The following is a 23,940-nucleotide window of genomic DNA, read 5'->3' as shown; positions in this document are numbered from 1 at the left end:
TAATACATTTGATGGAGCTGCAAAAGCCTCTTTAGTAGCAGCCTGCCTGCATTAACAATTTTGGACAGCCTAGTGCCTCTGAGACTCCACTGAGGAAGTGTTTCAGATACATTTTCTTTATGATGCTGCAGACTGTCAATCTTTACATAGCATCAAGAATAGATGCTCTTAAGAAAATATGTTGTGAATACCCATAAGTAAAACTAAGAACAAATAAGCCCAATTTTTAAAAAAAGGAGATTTGATTATTTTCCCTCCCTCCATTTCCCCTCCCCACCTCCCCCTCCCCCCATTAAAATATGGCTGGATTCTGACCAGTGATAGTGATCAGGACACAACTCTACTGGGCATATGAGACCATGAAATATCATTGCAGCAGGATATGAAGATATTGCCTGGGGTTTTATGCTGAAAAATTTAACCAGATCTCAGCCCTTAAAGGGTGATGTTCTTCCTCCCATCAGAATAGTTACTGAGTCAAAGTAAAAAAAAAAAAACTTTTTACATGCAGCAGTAGGAGAGTTCCATCTGATCATAAATGCACTCTGCCCTCTTGGACAACATGTATTAAATGACGATAATGTGTGCACAGTGCTGCAGCTCAGCTCTGCCTGCTCCTGAGGGCAACCTCCGTCTCCCTGGCTGCAATTTTGCTCTGTCCCTGCACCCTCCTGAAGCAGCAGTTTGCAGCACCAAGCTCTGGTGAGACGCTTCAAATCGCATTCTTAATATTTTTTTTTTTTTTTTAATCTCTCTTCATTCAAACCGTCCCAGCTTGAGATAGCTTGATATATTACTACGCCTGTCAGAGAGATGGTGAGAATAATACGAGCAAAAAGGCCGGGCTGCTCCTAGCCGGGGCTGTGGCAGGGAGCACAAAGGGGCTGGCGGGGGCGAGGGGGGCACGGCCCGGCATTTCCGCTCCTCTACCTACCTACGTGTCTAATCGCTGCTGAAAAAGCTGCAGCACGGCGGCCCCGGGCTGCGGGACACAGGGGAGCTTTGAAGTCCCGAGCATTGGTTCCACCCTGCACCTCTGACAACGCTGGCGGACGCTCTGCCTGCGCCGCACCTCGCACCAGCACCCACGTACCAGCACCACGCTGACCCGCCCCAGCACCAATTCAAACACGCACAGCAGCTGGGACTGCGGCAGGAGAGCCCTTCCTGGGGCCGCCGGGGTCCCCACCTCTCCAAGCTTCCCGCAGAAAGCAGCTGCCGAGACAGCGCTGCTGAGCTCTTCTGCACCTTGCACCAGGACGCAGAGATGCACGTGCTGCAGGGTCACATCTCTGGGGAAGGAGAAGGGTCTCACAGCCAGGGATTCCGCCCCACTGGGATATTGAGATGAGATTTGGGGATCCTGTATGTGTGATGAGAGCGTGTTGGGTGGCAGATTCCTAAGGGTGAGAGCCCAGGTAAACCTGTGGCAGGGCAAGGAGAAACAGCCTCATCCATGGGGCAGTGAGGCCTTACCCTGCAGCAATGAGAGGGACCGTATTGGCCTCCCATGCCAGTGGCTGCTCAGAGACATTCCCTGTGGGGAAGTTACCTCCCCTGCTGACACCTGCCCTTTCTGAGACACGCCAGGCTGCTCTGAATTTTTTTCATATAGGAATAATTAATTTTTCCTGTGTATCTCTTAATTTAACAGGCCCTGCTGTCATCTTCAAAAGCACTACACCAACTTACTCCAAGAAAGCTTCTGACCATATCCCAGCTTATCCTGAATCAACTGGGGAAAACCTCCATATTTTCTCATCCTTGGGAAAGTACCTCTACAAGAATTATCCCAGGTACTAGGTGAGCTGTAAAGGGGTAACCAGGAGAAATGAGCCCAAATACCTCGCTTGTGTTGTTCCCAGCTTCCTTGCTGCTAGGTGGTTTGGTTCACTAAAACCACCAAGACAAGAAAGTGATGGTGTTTGGTGAAGGAACAGAGTTGACACACACCTCACACCAGTGACAGTGCTGAGAACATTGGTACCTGCAGGAAAAGCTGTTCACGCTCCCTCTTTATGGACCTAAGCTCTGCCCTGGTTATTTACCCAAAGACTTCTCCAAGGTTTTTCACTGGGCATTACAAATTTCCAGCACAAACAACAAGCAGTGACTCTGGCCAGTGGTCAGTCCAGTAACCTAAACTCAGTGCAAAGATCCCTCTTGATTTCTTTGCAAACAATATGTTTTTATGAAAAACAGTGGGCTTACTCAAGTGCCACCAGCAGAGACCCAGGGTGTGGCCTCCTCTGCAGCTTTCCACATCCCTTCCCTCCTGGCTCAGGCAGGAGTGAGGGCAGGATCAGGCCATGACCTGTCAGAACTAAACTCACATAATTCTTCCACATAATTTCAAGCACTTTTGTATATACCTGAATGCCCGAGTTTAATGATTAGGTTACCCTGAATCACACCAGAGTATCATCTGCACAGGATTGCCTCAATGTTCTCCATATTTTCTCATTTCTTCAGTACTCTATGACAATTAGAAGCCAAAGAATTTTCCAATTAAGGCAAATTACATAAGCAAATGTGGCTTAGTGTAAACAATTAGCATCATGTTACTGCATGAAAATGTTTAATTAATCCACAGATTTTCCAAAAGACTATCATATTAAGAAAGAATTTGTGGCAATTCTGGTGCCTTCCTCAGTTTCCTGTTCCTGCTGAAATGAGACCAGCAGCAAGGGTGGAGTATGTGTACCCTCTACCCTGACAGCACACACACACATCACCCTTCATTCTGCCTAGGTAGCCAGTGTTGCATGCTGTGGGATATACCTCCCAGATCAGGAGGCTGAAGGAAAAAAAAAAAAAAATCACATCCCTGACCAACCTCTAGCATTGTCAATATATTTGTTCTTCTTCTCAATCAAAACATTGGAAGCCAAATTGTCTTAAAGCACTCTTCATAAATATTTTCAAAAGGTGAAGCAAAGATCAAAGCAATATAGCAAAATTAAGGAGCTATTTTGTTTGTTTTATTTGTTTTATTCAAGCATCAGAGGGGCATTAGGAGTCAGGCTGTGATGATTTTTAATGATTCTGTTATTCCAATGTATCCAAATCTTTCCCTGCATTTTATTTTTAAATGTTTTCTATTATGGGGCAACAAAGAGCCATTCATTCTGCCTAGCAGAAACCTTAGTTTTGATTAAGCACTTCTGGTAACCATTTAGGGTGCTAAAATCTATCATTGCATTTAATTATCCTTGGTTTTTTATAGTCTCCTTTATTGCTCATTAAATTACTAAAGATGCTTCTGCGGTTTGTTCTTAAGGAAGGATCCAGCAAGAAACATATGCTGGTGAAAGGTTGCTCAGGTTTCCACAGCATCTGAAGCTGTCAGCATAAATTCACTGATTTTGTTTTATCAAAGGATAAGCAGCTCTTGTAAAACCCTGACACTTTGGTCACCAAAGTAATAGTCACATAAAAGATGCCTTTCAGGTACTGGGTTTGGTGAGCAGCATTATCCCAGAGTTCAAAAGATTTGGACTATAATTCAAAGCTGAGCAAATCATTTTGGCTGTGAACACGGATGTGAAGGTATTTGTTTTCCCTGGGCCAAGCCATCTTGGCATGTTTTGCAAATAACACTCTGAGATCTGCAACATTCCAGGGTGTGTGACAAGGAGTCCCCTGCCCTTCACCTCTGAGCCTCTGCTGGGGCAGCCAGATGTGTGTACAATGGGAGACCCTGAAGATGCCAAAGCACTGAAAATACTGCCCACTGTTCCCACACAACAGGAAAATATGGTCCCAGAGGAGCAATGGCAGTGTTCTGATTACACCACGCCTACGGATGCCTTGAACAAGCATCCCTTGTGCTGGTCCCAGTGCCAACTGTAGGCCCTGGCTGACTGCAAAGCATGGTTCTTACCCCAAACCACAGACATAAGTGGTGACCATTTGGGCAGAAACTCCACTGAAAAAGGACAAAGTTAATTTATATTACTGTTATTCGTTTGTAACTGATTACCCCTGACCTCCTGATGTTCACTGCTCATTGCTTCCTCCTGGCTTCCTCATGCTGGCAATCTGCTGCCCTTAGAGATGCTGTGGATGTATGTGGATGGGTCTGGGGAGTGTTTTCCCCTCCTGCATGTTCCTCTGCATCCTCCCAGGATGCTGCAGCCAGGACAGCTGTGTTAGAACAGTGCATCACTTGGGCAAAGCTGGCAGTCAAACGAGGGAGGTTTTTCAATCTCCCAGTTATTACACTGATAGACCAAAGCCACAAAACTGCAGCAAATTCTTCACTTTTTCCCATTCAGACACGTGAAAGGATGCAATAGAGTGTCTGAATGAATCCAGTGTGGGCACACACCACGTCCCAATGTGCAGTCTTTGCACTATGCCTCAGCCCAAGAGCCACATGTACCATAAGAGACTGAAAAACCTGTGCTTCCTTTCTGAAAACCAGCAGCCACTACATGCCTTCACCCCTCTCACCTCCCTTCCTTCCTACTATGAATTCAATAGTTTAACATCATGTTCCATGCCCAGGAACATGAAGTCTTTCCTGTGCTACATGAAGGCTGACACCAGCAGTATGAAGCATCCTCCCAGCCTCTTCCAGACACCTCAAAATCAAGACCTCCCTCCTGCCCCACCCAATGTCAGGGTGACAACATTTTGGCAGCGCAGTATAGCCTGGGCCACCAGGCTTTGCAGTTTGGTGAGCTTTAAAAGCAACGCATGCTCCCTTTCTGACATTATTTTATTCCTTCCCTTAGCCTGTCAAGTTAGTGGATAATGGTGATCATAACACATGTGGATATATTAACTCAGCAATAAGATTACCAGCTGATGCTAGGACAGAACACTGGTTTTATCTCTGTTTGGCTATTTTATGTAATATTGAAGCTACATTCATATTTAAACATTATATTACACCATGGTTTTGTAATCTCAAATGAAAGCTATTAATTCTATGAGACCCATTATGTTCTCAGATTCCCTTTAAATTGGTCTTATTCTGAACTATATTTACTTAACTGTCAAACCATAAGCAGTCCATATGAATACAGGAGGGATTTCCCCTTTTCATAAATTTATGTACTTTATCTTTTATCAGCTTAGGAAATAACATGGCTCAAAGGTTTTACAGGTTTCCACTTCCTCTGCTGTTACGTTTTTGCATGAGTTTGTCTTACCTTTCCATTTAAACGGTCTTGGAGGCACATCCCAGGCCCCAGCAGCTGCAGTTTCCACGGGGCAGGATCTGCTGTGGCTTTAGGAACACTGTGCATGTGGACTGGAGCTCTGTGTGCCTCCAGAGTAAGGAGACACTCAGTGTCCTAAACACGGGGGCCTCAGGATGGCAGGGATGTGAGATGTCAGGTGTAGTACCGGCAACATCTTCCCCGCGGGCTGCTTTAAGTTCAGATTTTCAGATACATGGCCAAAACCATGGCATCATCACCCAGGCAAAACACCTTCCTTCCCTCTATTTGTGTCTCTCAAATCAGCTGTGTATAAATAATTTTCCTTTCTCTGCTATCAAACCACTTTGACTGAACAACAAAGACATCATCCAAACTGCAACATCCTTCTCATCTGGATTTTGCCATGTGCCAACATTCCCTTTTACACCTCCCATGGGGCAGAGATGTTGTAACCAGGGTGCAGAGAAGGCCCTGATCGGCTGGATTGAGCCAAGGTAGAGCAGATCCAGAGGGACCAAGCCCCACTGCCTCCAATGCACCTCATGGCAGTGGGGCTGGTGCCAGCACAGGGATGCCCAGCTCATGCTGCAGTGCCCTCCATCCCAGATAGGCATATCTCCCCTGTCAGTGAAAGACCAGAAAATAAGAAACCCAAACTAGAAACAGAAGAAAGCTGGTGAGGGACAGGAAAACATCTGGAAATTCCATAAAAGGTTCATCCGTGTCTTGTCTGTGACCACAAAACCAAACCTAAGGCTGTTCTGAATGGTCCTGCTTCACTCCCTTTCTTTCTGATCCTGCATCCTCAGAGCCTGAGCCCACCTTCAGGGCCTGAAAGGCACAACGAAACAATTAGTCATGCTCCATAAAGCTGCCTCCATCCAGCCACCCACGGCTCTGCCCAGCACCTGGAGGACACCAAAGTCTGCATTGGAAAGAGCCAGCACAAAATATTCTCACCAGTTACAGTGGCTAAAGTCCACATGGCAAAGGCCCAAGGTGACATCTCTGAAGGTGGGAGAGCCAGGAAGACAGAGCTCCATCCCTTTAATCAAGGCATCAGCAACCAAATCTAAAACTGGGGTCAGAGGGTTTAGGGGCAACACTGAGTAGCCCCCAGTCACCTCCCCCACCACGTATCCCTACAGCTCTGGAGGGTGACCCAACACCTCTGCATTGTGTTCAGGTGTTTTCACCATAGAAAGCAGCACTGGGAAGCAAAGCCACACTGCTTAAGGGAAGGAGGCAAAGAAGCACGAGAAAGGGAATATTGATAGAAAATTAATGTCAGGACAGCACGTACCCAGAGAAGTGATCAGTGCTCTCTACTCTAGAAAGCTTTTCCTTCCATCTTCACCTCTATTTCTCCTGTGGGAAAACCAGACAGAGAAGCACAAGCCTCCTAAGTGCTGCCTAACTCTTGGCAGCAGAGGCAGGAGCCCACATCCTGCCAGGGCTGTCCTCTCTGCCAGGCATATGTCACTCCCTGTGTCCCAACCCACTCTCCTGGGGGGCTGCTTTCCACAGGCTGGGGCTCCCCGAGATCACAGCAGGAGGGGGACAGCTGCCAGCACAGGTAATGGGTCTGTTTGTCTGGACTTGGTGCTCCAAGAATCAGTGTAGAGATGAAACTGGGGTGGGCTCCAGGGGTGGTGGACCTGCACAGTGACACCAATGTGCCACCTCCGAAGTGACGTATGAGCTGAAACAGCACAGCTGCTGTTTTATCAGTTATCTGTGTTAAACAGCTCTTCCCCCTCATGACTGCTGCATTTCCATGCTCGGATGGGTAGGAGCAGGATGTCAAGGCTCTCTTTTGCCAAACACAGCCTTTGGTGAATGGTGCCTGCAGGTGGGAGGGAGCGTTTCGCAGCATTGCAGTCGGGGTCTTAGCAGGGATTGCAGCATTTTAGTAGCTCTTGGGAACTCTCGACTGAAACACAGCGTAATTGCTGCGGTGCCTCTCCTCTACAAACAGCCACTCACCCAGATGGCATCCCTGGGAAGAGCCGCCGCGTTATCGCCCGTGCCGCACTCAGCATCGCATGGATTCGGCGGGGCGGGAGCTCCTGCTGCTGAGCTGGAGACAAAGTGCGCTCACGGGGGGATGCAAACCCAACACACCGATGCACATTAAAGCTTAGCAGATGCAGGCAGCGCTGGCAAACCACTCGCCCTGTCTGGTCTTGCCCCTGTGAGCTGTCCCGACCTCCCTGAACCCCTCCACGGGTGAGCAAAGTTTCTGATCTCCTCGCCTGTCTGATCCACCCTTCCCAGTTGGGCCGGGCTTCTGATCTCTCAACTACTAATCCAATCTCCCCCCCAGCTGCTCCGGGACTCTGATCTTCCCTCTTCAGCTGCGCCGGGCCCGCTGATTTCCCCTGGCTTCCTTAAGCCTCTGATCCCCCCTCCTCAGCTGCTCCCATCTGGACCCTTGCTGTCCTCCAGCCACAGACAAAGCCCCAACTGCAATATGGCTCCTGCCCAGCCTTGCCTGCAGGTTGGGTGCTCCCAGGAGCTGGGCAGCACATGGCGATGGGGGGACAGGCAGACCCCCAGTCTGGCCAGGTCTCTGCTGTTGGGTGACTCCATGAGCAGGTCCCAGAGACTTGCGCACAAGGAGAATGCCAAACAAACACATGCACTTGGAGTATATTCACCGTGTAAGAGTGTTTGGGGCCCTAAAATCTCCCTGCTGACTCCCACAGGCACCATGCATGCACAATTTGGACCCTGTAACTTATCCACATGGACACTGACACCCATAATGTGCTAATACACTTCAGTGGGTAGCAGAGAGAGGATGGGCTCCCCACTGCTCTTCAATAGAAGCTGCACCTCCACCGGAGTCCTCCACTGGTCTGGTCAATACAAAGAGAAAATAAAAATTATTTACAAGAGATAAGCAGTATTTTCAGGCTTTTTCACCCTCCCCGGGGATGACTCTCCCACTTTAAATGCAGTGGGGAGCCTCTCACATCTACGGGACTCCAGGAAGGCGGTACTGAGCAGAATCACACTGGGTTCACAGCAGAACTCCAAGCATTGGATCTGCACTGTCACCAATCACTGTCATGGCCATAAGCTCTGATCCACCAGGGGCCAGGAGGAAAAGGTGGATGTAAGGATGAAGTGCTTCTGTGGAGATGCTCTTTTTCCTTCTAATGACGTAGACAAAAAGGGAGGAACATGCCAGGCTGGATCATGGCAGAAAGAGTTATGCACAGCTCTGTTTAAGACAGAAGAGGATTCAGTGCTCCAGGCGAGTAGGGACTAAGCACTGGTATTTTTTTCCCCCCAGAGACAGCCATGTGCTGGCACTTATCCTACCATAAATAAAAATATTTACAAATTATTTCACTTGGGCAAGGAAAAGATCCAAGCAACCAGGCTGGAAATGGGAAGCTGACAGAGGGGAGCAGGGGAAGCAGCATCACTGCTGTCAGAGAAGCTCCCGGGAGCAGGAAAGGACCTTGCCCGTGTCATTGCCTTCTGCACTGCGGGTGGACAAATTGCACAGCTCCAAGGCCAAGCAGTGGGCAGGAGTAATCTTCCTTCCCAAGAATATTTGCCTGCTAATAGCAATGTGTTACCAGCTAAAGCAGTTTCATAATGAAGCAATAAGACCCAATGAAGTTGATGTTATCATAGGATAATTGGCCATGTCAGGCAGCCAGATGCCTCAAGGAAAAGCAAAAGCTGTTTAACATTCCAGAAGGTCAATCAGCAGATAATGTCCATTTCCTCTGAATTTATTGCCTCCGTATTGGCCATAAATTTATTGCCACCATATTGGCCATTTCATTGAAGGAGCTTTCAGCAAATTCATCCCTGATGCTTTGTGTATATACTTGTACTCATGTTAAGATTGCTCCAGGGTTGTAAGAGCACTTAAAAACTTTCCCAGTTTTTCAAAATAAAAAAGTGAGACAGTCTGACTATGGGCTCAGAGAAGCCAAGCTCTGAGCGAGCAGTAGTTACTATAGGAGCTACAACAAATAAGCTTCTGAAAATCTCATCTTGATGGAAACTTAGGTAACAAATGCATTACTGCAGTTCCAACCATCAAAACAAATGCAGGTTGTGCACAGAAACCTGCTGCCAGATGGTCACAGCAAGAAAGAAGTCACTGCCCCTAATCCAGTGCCTGTGCCTGCCATACACAGAGTTGCAGGAAGTGGGGAAAACTGGTCCAGCATCACCCTCACCCCACCCTGACGTGGGTTGCCATGGAAGAGGTGACATACTTGGAGACACATCCCAGCAAGATGAGCCCATCACTGCTGGCAACAGGGGTGTAGGGGCACAGGGACACAGAACCCATTGGGCTGAGCTCTGGGCTGTGCCACCTGCAGGATCCAGCTCCTGCTAAAAGTATATTTCTCATTCACACACATCACCCCGTGGCACTTGCCTCCTTCAAGCTCTAAACTGAGAGCAACCACCACCTGACAAGCTCATGGTAAATCATTCCCATCTCAGGGTCTCTTCCAGCAGAACCAGGGCTGCACTTTGCAGTTACATGCTCCAGCACAGAGCAATTCACTTGGAAATAGGTATGCATGTAAAAGGGTGAGGGCACAGCCAAAAAACAGGCTTTGTGTAGTGGTACAAGGCATCTGATCAGCTCAAACAGCTGTAACAATCTATACAAAAGCTACATCCCCTCCAACACAGGTAAAAGGGAGGTTGCTTCACTGAGTGCCTGTCTGGCATTTTACAGCAAAGAAAATAAGAACAATGGAACTTTTCTGTGCACAGAAGCACAAAGCAGGGCAGGACATGTCCCCAGCCAGCTCTGTAAGAGGAGGAGACTGAAGCAGGGAGAAATGACTTGCAATACCTGCAGGGAAAAGGAGAGCACATCCCAGCCTGCTTCAGGGTTGTCCCTCAATACTGATACCATTAAGAAGAGCCGTGTCCCTTCAGAGTACTTAATGGCTTATTGATAATGTGGTCATTTCCCTTCTCATCTGCAAAAGAAGTAGTATCTCTTGAAAAAGTTCATATACTGGAATAAAGAGAGAAATTTTTTTGAGAAGACCCAGGTAACCCCAGGGTAAACCTGCTTAGGCCAAAACAAAAGAGGTGATAAGACTAAGGACAGATCTATATTCAGAGGGATGATCATAGCACGTGGAACCTGCTCTGGACGCGCTGCCCTTCCACTGGCTGCATCACATGTCTGTATCCAGTCAGACACTCCCAAACCTGCCCAATCCTTCTCCAGTACTTCCTTTCAATGCCCATCACCACCAGCAGCCCATGCTCTGGGCCTGAACACCTTTGGAGCTGGCATACTCAGAGCCTTCCCCGTATACCATGGGCATCCCTTTCCCTCTTGCACTCACACATCTGATCCAGGTGAAATCCAACAGGTAGGAGAAGGCTGAGAGTACAAGGCTTTCTTCCTCCTGACCCTACTCTGTTAGCAATAGCTCATTATGGCCTCCTGTGGAAATCCTGACATTGCTCAGGAATCCTGCACAAACTCTCTCTGATAAAACAGACATCTGCTACCATGAGGTTGGGCAGCCAGCTCCGAAGGCCCAGCTCCAGGCAGCTCCCGAGGGTCTGTGCAAGCCAGAAAGAGGATTTCTTACAGCAGAGGCCAGCAAAAGAGCTGCTGCATCCAGGAGGCTGACAGACCCCTTCCCTTGTCCATCCATATATGTTTTATTCGTTCCTGATATCAACAACCTTGAATGATCCAGAAATTCCTCCAGATAAAGCAACATAGAGGCTCTAATTCAGCATGGAAGTTGGATCTTCTAATTGTATTAGGGATTTATACACTGAGTTAGTAAAATACCATATGGCTCTTGTAATACAGGCGGGTTTTTCCTTGGCAGGCTGTGTAAGCTGCTAACAGCAGACAAGGTCATAACATGTCTCCTTATCACTGTTTTATGTGCTGGATCCCAGTCCAGCTTTTACTGCATGTCATCCAGCAGAGAGATTTGATGTACTTTCTAACCTCCTGCCTTCCCAAAAGGATTTTCATTCCCAAATCTCATGGCTGAAGCACCGCCTCTGGGTTGTCTTCAAAGCTATTACTGCACATCTGGGTTTAAACCTTCCAGTCAGGCATTATCCTAGGGGGAAACCATGTTCTAAATATCAATTCCAGTTTCCATCCTGGCTCATGGGGACTTAGGCTCCCCATCCTTCACTCCACTACACCCTGCACATCCTCGCTGGCCCAGCAAGCATGAAGATCCTTTTTGTAAGAGGTGCCCAACCTCCGTGGATCCCAGGGGTAGGACTTGAACTGAACTGACCCAATGAAAACAAAAAATCAAGCTCATCCACTCATATGTAGCCCTTGTTTTGAGGTCCATGGTGATTGGTTGGCCACCCCTGCTCAAGGCCATCTGCTCCATCACCTTTCCAGTGGTGGCACAAGCCTGTGAACACATGGCATTTCAAACTGGACACAGTACCTGTGCCATTTCCAAGTGCTGCCAGTCAAACCAGATGGAAATCAATAAGGACATTGTTCTTATTGTTCTCTTCTCCTCATTAGTAATTTCTAAGCTGACATGATACACATCAGCCCAGCAAACTACTTAATACAAGCAACCAGAAATGCAGACACTGCAGGATCTCGCTCAACCTAAGCAAATCTATTAAATAGATCAAATAAATCAGTGAAATTAATGGGCTAGCCCAAGAAAAGAGAAAGGGTAGGGAAGGGAGGACACCTGCTTTCAACTATACCTCCAGATCCCTACACCAGCTCCCCTCCAAGCCTACCTTTTCCCACCAAAGGCCGCACAACGTGCCCAAAGGAGGGGGGCAACACAAGGGCTGTGAGTGCAGCTGCCCACATCAGAAGGCAGGTTTCCTGTGTAAACTCCTGCTGGCAGCTGGATGTTGTTTTTCAGCTTCAGGAGTTACCACCATTTCACAGGAGCAGAGCCCTGCCCTCAAATTAACCACCTCAGGGTCTCCCTGCTCAGCTGCACCCTGTGTGTCTGAAGGGCAGAAGTCGTGTGTGGGAAATTCTCCAGATTTCCAGGAAAGGGAAGGTGATTCTTTTTTTTTTTTCCTCATGAAAGCAATCAAGTTTAAAGTCCAAATATTTGGTCCAGAAGCAGTTCCTCACCAGCACACTCCAAGTACAGAAAATAATGACAAAGGCAGGGAGCAACTATTCTGTCACAGTTGCATGACCGGCTCCCAGTCAGCCCCCTATGTTAACCACATACATTCACTTTATGAAATCACCTCAGCAAGCTATAAATGATGCATGAAAATTAAATGAGAGATCTCCAACCAAGGCATGAATCCCCAGCCACATGGCCGAGTTGGGCAGAGGGGCAGACAAAGCAGGGGCAGACAAAGCAGAGGCAGACAGAGCACTGTGTGCTAGGAAACCAAAACAACCTCCCCAGCAGTCAGTTTTTGAAAACCAAAGCTGCTTTTCAGGAGGTGGTTGAAACAGCATCAGTTTGAAAGGTATAAATATTCCAGAACAGGAGGAAAACCAGTCTTCATCCAAAGCACAAAGCATGTTCAGGGAGACCACCCCTAAACTGAGATTAATTTTAAGGAGAGGTGTTTTCCGTGGCTATGTGTTCACTTACACATATCAAAAGCCCTGGTGCAGTCATGCAGCTGCAAGCAAGGGTGGCACACAGGACACAAGGACAGCACACAGGACCATGGGAATGGCACACAGGACCGTTGGGATGGCACACAGGACTCAGGATGATGGTACACAGAACCAAGCCTGGGCCATGTTTTGCCCCAGATGCTGCTTTGTTAAGACTTAAGACTGCCCATGGGCTTAGTCTGTGCCCCACCACTCCTCCTGCTCTTCTTAACCACAGCCATAGGCATTTCTACAACAGCACTGCACATAAAAGCATGAATGTGGAACATTTCTAGAGGAGTACTGTCATCCTACCTGGTCCACAGCTGCCCAACTGTTAGAAATAACCTGGACTTCCAGGATAACCCTTCCAAAACTAGGGATTGCATGTTGAATCCACCCCTCTTAGATGGGCTGCTAGCCCAACAGAAAAGCACCTGCTTACACTGGGATTTAGGTCCATTTGCTCATCAGAGCAGAACTTGAAATTGAAAGGGAAGATGGAAGAAGAAAAGCCAGGAGATGGTCTTCCAAGTTTGTATTTTTTAGTATTAATGTGCTGGTGGACAACCTGTCCTCTCCAGAGACTGGACAGGAGACTGTAACTCCATTCCAAGACTCTCATATTTACTTCCAAACCTTGGAAACTCTACAGTGAGCACTAGTTCTGGACAGAGGACATCTGCAAGAGACTGGAGCTGTGAATACTTTGCAGACACAGGATTCAAAGAGGTGTCTGAGTAGGGGGCAGAGAAGCAATAAGCAAATCTTACCCACAAGAGCCTGGGATTCCTTCCACAGGCACAGCTCCCAATGAAGACCAACAAGCTGTCCTCCCATAACATCTGCAGAAAAAATTTGCTTTAATTGCTCTAGACACAATTGCCAAACCTTAGACCCTAATCTGGCTGCCTAATACTCTTGCTTGGTTGAAAATAACTCTTGTGAAAGCAACCAGCTGGGATGGAGCGTATCAGGCAGCAGCACAGAGCAGGACAGGTCTCACCCCACAGCCCATGCCCAGGGGACCCTGCAGGGATCCCTGCCCAGGAACGGGAGCTGTCGTAACCTCCAACAAGCTCCAGAGCTCCTCTCCCTGTGTCCATAATGAAGTCCCCAAACTCCCTGCCTGGGTATCACCTTTTAAAGAGTAATGTTTGACTCATTCCCTAAAATTTGTGCAGGATGGCCAGGGCAGGGTTGGTCCAGCTGATTCCCCTTTCCCTCCTGCCTGTTGTCTGGGCAAAGAATGCAGAGGGCAAGCCGCGTTTGTCCCCACATGTTCAAGCCATGCCTAGAAGGAGCAACACAGCACTCAGCTGGTTTCCTAAAAGATGTCTTAACACAAACAATAAATATTCATCATCATAATTCGAGATTCCTGTTGACTGCATAACATGGGTGACAGCCAAACATTCGTGGCCAAAGTCGCAGTGCCTGGAGTTACACCTCCAAATAAAGAGCCAGACTGTCATGCTGCCCATGTTGCCACCCATCAATAACAGGAGCTGACTATTAACAGAAGACAAAACATGATGAGAAAATGCGGAAAATGTGTGCACAAACAGCAGGACTGCTTGCTACAAATCCAAAATATTGATGTGGGTACCAGCTTTAAAAATGCCTTAACCTTTCTGTTTTCTATGTTAAATAAATCAACTGCAACGAAAATGATCAGATATATCTGACATGCAAGAAGACAGCTCCACATATGTAAGAAGAGTGAATCATTAAAAAAAAATCCATGTGGATTTTAGGGTTTTCTTTTTGTCAATAATATTTTCTACAGAAAATAAAATTTTCTTTTATAAGAAAAGTATTTATGAACCATCAAGTATCATTTTATTTTAACCCTCAAGATATCTAGTTTCTTTAATCAGTCTGGGTAATATACAGGTGAATTGTCTGGAAAATAATCAGTTGCCAAAATAACCAACAGAGTTTGATTTTTGAACTTATTTTTCCCATGAAAAGAAGAGTATAAACATTCAACAAACTCTTACTCACAAAGAAAAGGAATCACTAATGTGAAACAGTTTGCTTTCTGACCACTTTTTTAATCCCCCAGAAAATGTGCTGAGCAGAAAAAAAGCAACCCAAAATTACAAACCAGTGTCTCATCTTGGGAAGTAGATTAAAACCAGACATGCCAGATTTACTTTTGTGTCCCTTCAAAACTGATTTTTGACTTCCTTGAGCTTTCAGAGTGCTCTTTAGCCTCTGTCCCAGTCCTCACGTGGTTACATCGGTCCCACCAGCCACATCACAAGCTCTAACCCAGCACATTTGTTCTCAGTTGATGCAACACATCCCAGCACACAAATGGCTTCAGAAAACACAGCTTCCCTTTGAAAAAAGTTCTTCCGTCACTGAACACAATGCAGCTTGAAAAAGAGAAGATAAGCTGTATTTTACTGGGTCATTGTGAGGGAAGTGCTCAGATACCCAAGTGCTGCAGGACTTTGCCTCCTTGCCTAAGCCTGTGACTGCTCAAGTTTGCTGTCCCAGATGCCACTGGCCCAGCTGTCCCCTGCCTGGCTGCCTGGGATGCCAGCACTGCAGTCAAGGGTTTTGGGGAGCTGACTTGGAATTCACTGTGTTATTATTTCTGAATATGACTTTGAGACAAGAAATGCAATATATTATTTATTATTTTACTTATTATTATGTATGTTATTCTTATTCTTTGACCTATTATTATTATCATCATCATCATCATTATCATTAAACAGAGACACTCCTCCTAACGACTGTCCCTTTGGTCATTGCAAAATCCTAGACAAGAGGTTTAAGATTTTGGAGCCATCCACACAACACTAATTCACCAAAACCTAAGCTGTCCCAGGACTCATCCTCCATTCCCCACACCATTGGAGAGAGATGGGACAACCCAGCTGCATTTCTGAAATAAACATCTGATGATATTCAGAAAGGGGATGTTGTACACTGACTCAGAACCGTACAGATCTTTAGACAGCCACTGGAATGTCTATCCTGGCTCCAACATGAACACTTCGCTTGTGTGCTGGGCTTTCTGTACAGGTGGACGGTGCCTCAGTGATTTGGGCAGCACTTATGTTGCTAAATTAGACCCCAGTGGCCCAAACAAGGCACCTTTCGTACACGTCTCCCTCTCTCCTTTGACTACTGAATGAGACAGTTGAGGTTGTTCAGCCTGGAGAAGGGAAGGCTTAAGGGAGACCTTATTGCAGCCTTTCAATACTTGAAGGGGGCCTGTAAGAAAGATGGAGACAAACTCTTCAGCCGGGCCTGTTGTGACAGGACATGGCATGATGGTTTTGAACTAAAAAAGGCATGATTTAGGTCAGTCTGTGCAGATCCATGCAGGGCTGTGTTGAGTCATGCACTGCAGTGCTGTGCCCTGCCATGCCTTGCCCTGCCGTGCTGGGAGGCTGGGAGTGCTGTTTTGGACCCACTCACCCCTGAGAACCCTGCCCATGCCTGCTCATGCATAGAAAACCACCTCCCTAATTCCCAGTTATAGGATTAACTGCCACTGGAGTGGAGTGGAGGGCTCCTGGGGCAGCAGGTCCCTGTGTGCAGCAGCAGAGGGACAGCAAAAGTGACACAGCCCTGCAAGAGGCTTCATCCCTGGAGGGACAGCAAGAGAGGGTGATCAGTTGCCCACAGATATACATGACACAGTGCCAGAACTGGACAATGAGCAAGGTTTGGTTTAGAGGCTGTCTGCTGCTCAGAGATCCCAGCCTCTTTTGATCCAGCAGACCCAGGCTTTTTTTCCTTTCACAGGCACAGCCAGAGCCCACCTGTCCATGGAGGTTTTCTCTCATGCTAGGACAGAGACAGGGCTCTTGGGACAGCTCTGGCTGAAGACGTTGACTTCCAGGTGATCCTTTTTATTGTGGCAGCCATATATTTCAGTGCTTTTTATGGGCTGGCTTTCTTCCTTAGCTTTTTCCAAGAAAATATTAGCAAGCAGAATTTTTGGAGTAAGTGAAGGCATTTAAAATAGAAATAAATCAAAGTGTAAATATGTTATATACACCTAGGGCCTGATCCTGTGGAGATTTACTCCTGAGAATAATCTCTATCTAAGCAACTGCAGCTGTGCCTTTGAACTCCGCCACACAGCCTGGGAGAGCAGGGAGTATCTCATAAATACCCAGCAAGGGGAGGCTCAGATCTGGCTACCTTTGCCAAGGTGCAAAGCAATTTGGAGAGAAATTTTGGAGTTCTCAAGACTTTTGGAAGTGTTGGTAACTTCTGGTGATATTACAGGCTGCACCTACAGACCACAGGTCCTCAGCCATGGACCTACCTACACAGATACATCCTATCCTAGAAGCTCAGGGGCTGATTTCCATTCTGTTTTCCATGGCCTTGATGTCTTGCTGCTCCTTTCACTCCACACATACTCTATTCATAAAGAAAGCAGTTTGGTAGTGGAAAAAATCTGCCTTACAGCTTTCCAGTGAGAATGGAAGAATGTCTGTCCCTCACAGTTCCCTGGAGAGTCCCTTCCCAACTGAGATCCTCAATTAGAATGGTGCCTCTCAGGCAGGACCAGGTATATTGGGCATCCCCACAATACACCATTGCTTCTGCTATTGCATACAAATACAAAAGTAGAGTCAAGGCTCTCTGACAAGATGTCACAAGCCACATTTAGATCTAGCAGAGAAGGAGACACAGACCATGCAGTCCACAAGACTAAAAACAGTGAATGGCACAAGTTTATGAAAAATAAGTCAAGCACTCCAGAAAAAAAGTATCTGTATCTTTCTGCTTCCCACAACCAGTTTGCATCCTGGAACTCATTGATGCAAAGTTGTTGTGAAACTACAAAACTAAAAAAGTCTTTGTTTTAAATTTTGCATTTTTCCATTATATTTGGGGTGAAACATCCCCCTCTGCCTGCGCTGCAGCTCTGTGCTGGATATCCTGCACTTGCTGCCCAGCAGGAGCAGGGATTGCTCTGCATGGGAAGCCAGCACAGGGCAGCACAGGGCAGAGGGGAGGAGAGAAACTGTGCTCTGCACCCAAAGAACAAATATTCTGACCTAGAACAGGATCCCTGGGCATAACCTTTATGTTTCTTTGATATTCATTTTTCTTGATCTTGGCAATTCCTTTTTCTGCAGCTTTGGTTTGGTGATGCACATGCACTAACTTCTATTTTGGCTTCCAGGTAGAATTACAAATGTATCTCCTTGCAAAATTATCAAGTATGGAAACAATTTTTAGTTTCACAGGGAAAGATTTCTATGTACTTTTCTTCTCCCTGGTCTCAGTGATGATAGTTGTGAATTTTTTCCACACCAAGTTACATTCAGTCAGGAGTGCTGTCTTTTGCTTCAGATTTGTTCTCCACAACAAGCATTTCCATGCTGCTCAAGGTGCAGGTTTGTCACCTTTGCTACAAGCAGTGCAGGCAGTGGAGAACCCCGCTGAGCAAGCTGGTGTGTGAAAAGCAAGGAATGAAATTAAAAGTGCCACTATTCTGAATTAATTCTGAAAACTTAATTATTAGCTGCTAATTAGCAGCCAAAGGCTTAGAAACATCAGCAGGAGAAATACATACACCACAGCCTGGATGATTTAAAACATAAGTTGTGCTTTCAGTCTACCTGCTGATGCAGGGCAGACAGACAGACAAAACAAAGAACTATGGACAGCCCATTCCATGCCAAAGGTGTCACCACCTCCAGCAGCTGCAGCTCCATACCTTCATAAAACCACACCAAACACTTGTCCTAAGTGAGAGACTCTGGTGCTTTTTGTGTCCTTACTTTGGCATGGCACGGCACAGTTCCCAGTGGGGAGATGTCTCTGCTGGGAAGCAGTCCATCTGGGAATGGGCACCTTGGCGGGGCGAGCTGCGGCCTTGATGGAGGTGCCAAGAGAGTTCAGGGAACTCCGACTCCACCATCAGCATCAGAGCTGAGCCTCAAACACTGGCCCTTCTCTCGCCCAGAAATACATCAGCCAGGCATTTTGCACACTCTTTGGTGACCTTTTCTGGCTCTCAAATCAACAGAGCCCAGAGCCTGAGGTTTGTGGTGGCCTGGTGCGTGCCAAGGTCTCCAGTCAGGCTTTTCCAGCGGGTTTGTTTTGGAGTCTCTGAGCGGCTCAGGGTGGGCCAAGAACAGCGAGTCCTTCTGTATCAAGCCCTGCTTAAATCCCAGGTTAGTCATAATTTATTTACAGCTTGGATTGCCTTCTCTCTGCCCTAAAACTACAAGAAAGCAATAATTTCTGTTTACAAGACTCATGATTTGGCAAGATCAAAATATTCTACTTTGTTTTTCAATAGTCCAGTGATTTCATGTCAAACCTGTACAATTTTATTCTTTGACAATGTGCAGAAGAAAGCCATATTTTTTTTCCTTGCTCCTTCTGAGCCCAGAAAGTGAATGAGGACTCCAAAACAAAGCCTAACAATGCACCAGGGAGATGTTCAGCACAGCAAGTTCATGACCATCACTGCACAATGCAGGCAGAAACCACAACATTTGTGGACTGAGAAAAGGTGAAATATAATGTGAGGCTGGTTCACCCTTTCACACCACATGTCCTTATACTTAACATCTCAAGAGCCAGCACAAAAAGTTACTTCACCACTAGGCAGAGTGAGGACATGGTGCATCCGAGTTTACCAACATGACATGTTTATATACTTTAAATTTTTGTCAAGACACAACATGAGGACAGTAGACATTTGGAAGTCCCAGGGATGGTTCTTGTAGATATAGCGCATCAGAGTGAACCCAGCAAGGCTCTTGGATCTGACACCGAGGAATATTCATTTGCTGAACATACTGCACAAAAATCAGGATGCAGCAAAGCACAAAACTGCCTTGGTTCCTTGCACCCCTGGTCCACCCTGCACACCCACCCCTCTCTGCCTGGGCAGTCCTGCCCAGACAGCTCAGCCCCAAAGGTCACAGCACTTGTAAACTGGAAAAAAGCTGCTCATCTGCAAGTGAGGGCAACTGAGCAGTGAATCAGTTTCTAGAGGGACTATGCAAGGTTATTTGTAACGCTGGCTCTTTCCCTAAGGAGCACTTCCCTTTTATGACAGTGGAGCTGGAGGTGATGAAGTCTCCTGCATGAAGCCCCTGTCTCTGCCGTGCCTCGCACCAGACTGGGAAGTCAGAAGGTCTAGTCCCAGCCTTAAAAAACCCTCCTAAAGAAGCCAGACAGAGAAGCAATGATGCTTTTTATTACCCAAGGCACTTACAAGCGCCCAATTACTGCACACGTTTGTAAGGAGAGAAAATTAAATCCAGATCCTACCTTCAGATTAGGAACTCTCCAACTGCCAGCCCTTTCTGGCCTCTAGGATGCCTCTAGGAATCCTGCACTGCCCCAACAAGGGGGAAAATACCAATGGTTGTGAAAGAACCTGTTCTTGGTATCACATCTCCTTGAGAGGCTGAACTTCCCTGTGGGTCCTTCTTGTTCTTCCCCCGTTGTAAGAAACAACCCATGGCCATTCAAGTAACAGAAAAAACACCACTGTGTTATTGACATGACCAAATGCAACCAAGTGAAGGTGAATTTAAAATATTAAGTGTCATTTTGATTCAGAGGACATCAGTCATCTTAGAGGAATTAAAAAAAAAAAAGAAGAAGGAATAGCAGGCTGCTTTTAGGTATCCCAAGAGGAGGAGTAGAACAAAACTCATCAAGTAAATAATATGCTTAGCCTTGGTTTTAATTTAAACCATATTTTAGTGTCTCAGCATAGCAGGAATTCTGTAACTTCATTCCAGCTCACATCATTGCTACAAATATTTCTGTCCACATTTTACACGCAGCTATGCAGTGGTTGTGTTAGCAACTCCTGTGCTGGAAATGGCTCGGAAAGAACCTGATCTTTACAAAGTTGTTTCTTTTGACTATTGCTTCTAATTCAGTTCAAATTCAAGGTATAATGTGGAAAAGGCTATTAGTCATCAAAATTACAGTTTTATCAGCAAACCAATAACCATAACACAACTGTTCACTGAGAATGAGTGGCAAGAAATGACTCTTCAAATGAATGGGCCCAACACAGCAGAAAAAGTCATGGAGACCAGCGACACATATGTACAAAGAAAAATAAGATCACCAAAATTCGTAAAATAGAGAAATTTTTTTTTTTTGCATTATTAACAAGTATTTCAGTCAGAAAGCTTGGCTTTATCTAATTTGGTCAAATAAGCAAGGAGATATGCACCAGCCTGCAGCATCATGAGGCACAAATGTCTAGGAGGAATATCACCATTTGTGGTCAAAACTCACACCTTGGAAAGTGGAGCTCCAGAAATGCCCTTCACAGTGTCCTCCTGGGTATATGGGAGCATGGATCAGAGCATTGCTGTACACAATGTGACTTCATTAATGGAGACAGTCCTGTCATGGGCAATGGTAGGCAAAGACACTCCCCACAGCGGCTAATAAACCATGTTAAAGCAATTTAAATAACATCAGGCTGCACAGACATGCAACGGGGTTTTGGTGACAGAGGACCAGAGAGTACAACACGCCAAAAAAATGTCTGGCAGTAAGCATGTGTCACTTCAGCTTGATGATGTTGCTCCAAAATGTCTCTCTAGCAGGGTTGGAGACAAGTTTCGTATCACCAGAAAAAATTAAGTGCCCCAGAAAATAAACACCTTCTCAAGTACCTGTGTCATTTCAGAATCAGAGAATCATACCAATGTCCAACCTTGCCTAACTTTGAAATACAAAGGCACTTTGAGAGTGATGCCCAGTGAAAAATCATCAAACATTATGGGCAGAGGATAAAGGATAAAGAGAAAACATTTAATAATCAACTGTCAGGTTGTTAAAGAACAATACAGGCAGAGATAAAAGAGAAAGGTTTGAAAGCTTTCAAAGTGAAGAGGCAGAACGCATTATTTGTGTTTAGTTAACTAGATAAAAAGCACACTGGACATACGTATTTGATTTTCATCTGGGGTGAACTGACAAACCAATAAGCCTCAGAAAAACAAAGAAAAGCAGACAAGTCACCCCCAGCAGCAGCACCAGCCACCACAGGGTGCAGTGTTGGGGTGAGCCTGAGTGGAAAAGGCGTGTGTGGGGTGATCACAGCTCTGAGGATGGTTGGATCAAAATGCTGGAGACATTTGTCTCAGAATTACTGCATTTGGGGCTGTTAAATACTTCTCAATCTCTTTTACCTGCAGGCTCTCAGCTGGCAGAAGCCAGGAGCATGACATGCAGAAGTCATTGCATTTACTCTCCTGAGGGTCCTCCCACACGTCGGAAGTGCTGCTGCCCAGCAGTGAACTCTGCACAAGGGGAGAGCTGCAGGGAGCCCAGAAGGGTTCTGGGGATGGCAGTGGCTCTAAGTGACAGTGGCCTGGGAATGGAAAATCACAGAATGGTCTGCTCAGCTGCCACACTACAAAACCAAATCACTACTTTCCAAAGTACTGATTTAGTGCTGCTCCACCCCACCAGATATCAAATCACTCCACTTTGTTCTCAGAAGTCCACACTACCCTTTTCATTTAACACAAGTGTCCCTCTGACCTCATGGCAGCAGGGAAAAAAAAATTTGCTCTCAAGGACTAGTAAAAAATATCCTTCAAAATAAAGCAGAAAGAAAAATACTAATTAGAGGAAGGATAGAGCAGTTTCACGAAACCACTGAAAAGGGTGGAGGGGTCTCCCCTTAACCAGGACCCAGGGGTCCTCCACCAGGGAGACCCCCTTTCCAAAGTGCTCTGCCAGCCCTGCAGCTCCCATCAGGATCCCATTTCAGCCTCACCAGATTTCTTTTCCTCTCTTCCTCCCTGCTGCCCTAACCACCAGTTTCCCCTCTATGTTTGGACTTCAATAAAGAGTTTTTAGTTGAATGATAAATTCATCAGATACAAGGTTTTGGTCACCCTGAAGCTATTAGCTAGTCTGGGTCAGATTTATCAAATAGTTTGGGCTGGAAACTATGTTTTCAATGATGTGCAGGGGGATAGGATTGCTTCATGGTTGATGCAAGCGATCTACAACACACAGATAGATGCCATGCACTTAGCTCCTCTCTCTCAGGACTTTTTTGAGCTTTAAAAAGTAGAACACATCCCGTGGGAGCCCAGGAAACTAACAGCAGGATTTCCAGAGAGCCTGGGATCAGGTAAAGGGCAGATCTGCACACACCCCACACCTCAGATTAGGCTGGTTAGCAGGCAAACCTTTGTGTTGGAAGAGCTCCAGCTGCTCGGCAAAGCTTTAAGAGTGATGCAGAGGGAGAGGAGCAGTTCTGTCCTCAGGTGAGGAGGGCAGGAGTTCAGGAACTGGAACTGTTCACCCGCATGCCTGCTCCAGGGAGGGGTTCATTACTGACAGCAGGGGAGGAGTGCATGAGGAGAAGGCACCTCCCCAGGTGGCCCTTTTTGAATTGATGACAATTACCAGAGAAGTCAGAGCTACCAAGAGGAGAAGAAAGAACATAAATTACCCTGGCTCATAAACATGTTGTGACATTGTGCAATAAAAGTAGGATAATGACATCAGGAGTGTCTCATTTTGAAACAAATTTCCCAATTCCAAGGAAATTATTAGCATGAGCTTTCAGCAATGCAAACTAACCCAGAGGGCACCTGGTGTCCCCCTTCCCTAGAAAGAGCTTGTAAGTTTGTCCTGCCAGTGCAGTTATCAAGAAGCCAAATCATATGCAAAGAAATCAAAGCCAACACCAAAACTAATGCTTTTTTACCATCTGCCTCCAGTCTCCATAATTTTCCTGTGCACTAGAGAGCACAGCAATTCCCCACACCATATCCCTTGAAGCCATCCCAAAACTTTGTTGAAATTCACTACAATATTAGATGCTGATACAAGTGTGGATCAAAAATCACCCAGGATTTCCCATCCTGTGTGGGCACCCGACATGTCAGAGAGTCAAGCCTGTTTGGAACAGGGCATATCCCTGTGGATATCAGTTTTGTGCCTTTCAAGGTACAACAAAACTGCTCTCCAGTCCATCCTGGTGTCCTCAAGCCGCCTTGATTTCCAAATGAAAAGAGGACTTCACATGATAGGTAGATTCAGCACCAGGGTGATGTATTCCCAATACATCCCAATCTGTGGTGGGGGAACCCACATCTGGCTGCATTGCAACTATCAGCAGATGTGACTCCAGCACAAGGGACTCCAGTGCTCTCTGTGAACATCAAG

At 46.4% G+C, this 23,940-nt stretch overlaps 1 long non-coding RNA gene across 2 annotated transcripts in view; it reads right to left on the bottom strand.

Moving 5' to 3' along the window:
• LOC138110279 (uncharacterized) overlaps positions 1–23,158 on the bottom strand; it is a 60,234-nt gene extending 37,076 nt beyond the window's left edge. Inside the window, exons 1-2 of one of the 2 annotated variants that reach the window (XR_011150853.1) lie at positions 22,956–23,158; positions 21,942–22,123 (exon numbers count right to left, since the gene is read on the bottom strand). This is a non-coding gene — a long non-coding RNA (uncharacterized lncRNA). The remainder of the gene's footprint in view (positions 1–21,941; positions 22,124–22,955) is intronic. The other variant, XR_011150852.1, reaches the window with a different exon arrangement.
• Between the last annotated feature and the right edge of the window lie 782 nt (positions 23,159–23,940).

Source organism: Aphelocoma coerulescens, chromosome 4A (assembly GCF_041296385.1).
Source record: "Aphelocoma coerulescens isolate FSJ_1873_10779 chromosome 4A, UR_Acoe_1.0, whole genome shotgun sequence".
Lineage (NCBI taxonomy): Eukaryota > Metazoa > Chordata > Aves > Passeriformes > Corvidae > Aphelocoma > Aphelocoma coerulescens.
The sequence above is the reverse complement of the archived record's forward strand: the minus strand, read 5'-3'. Positions and strand labels throughout refer to the sequence as shown.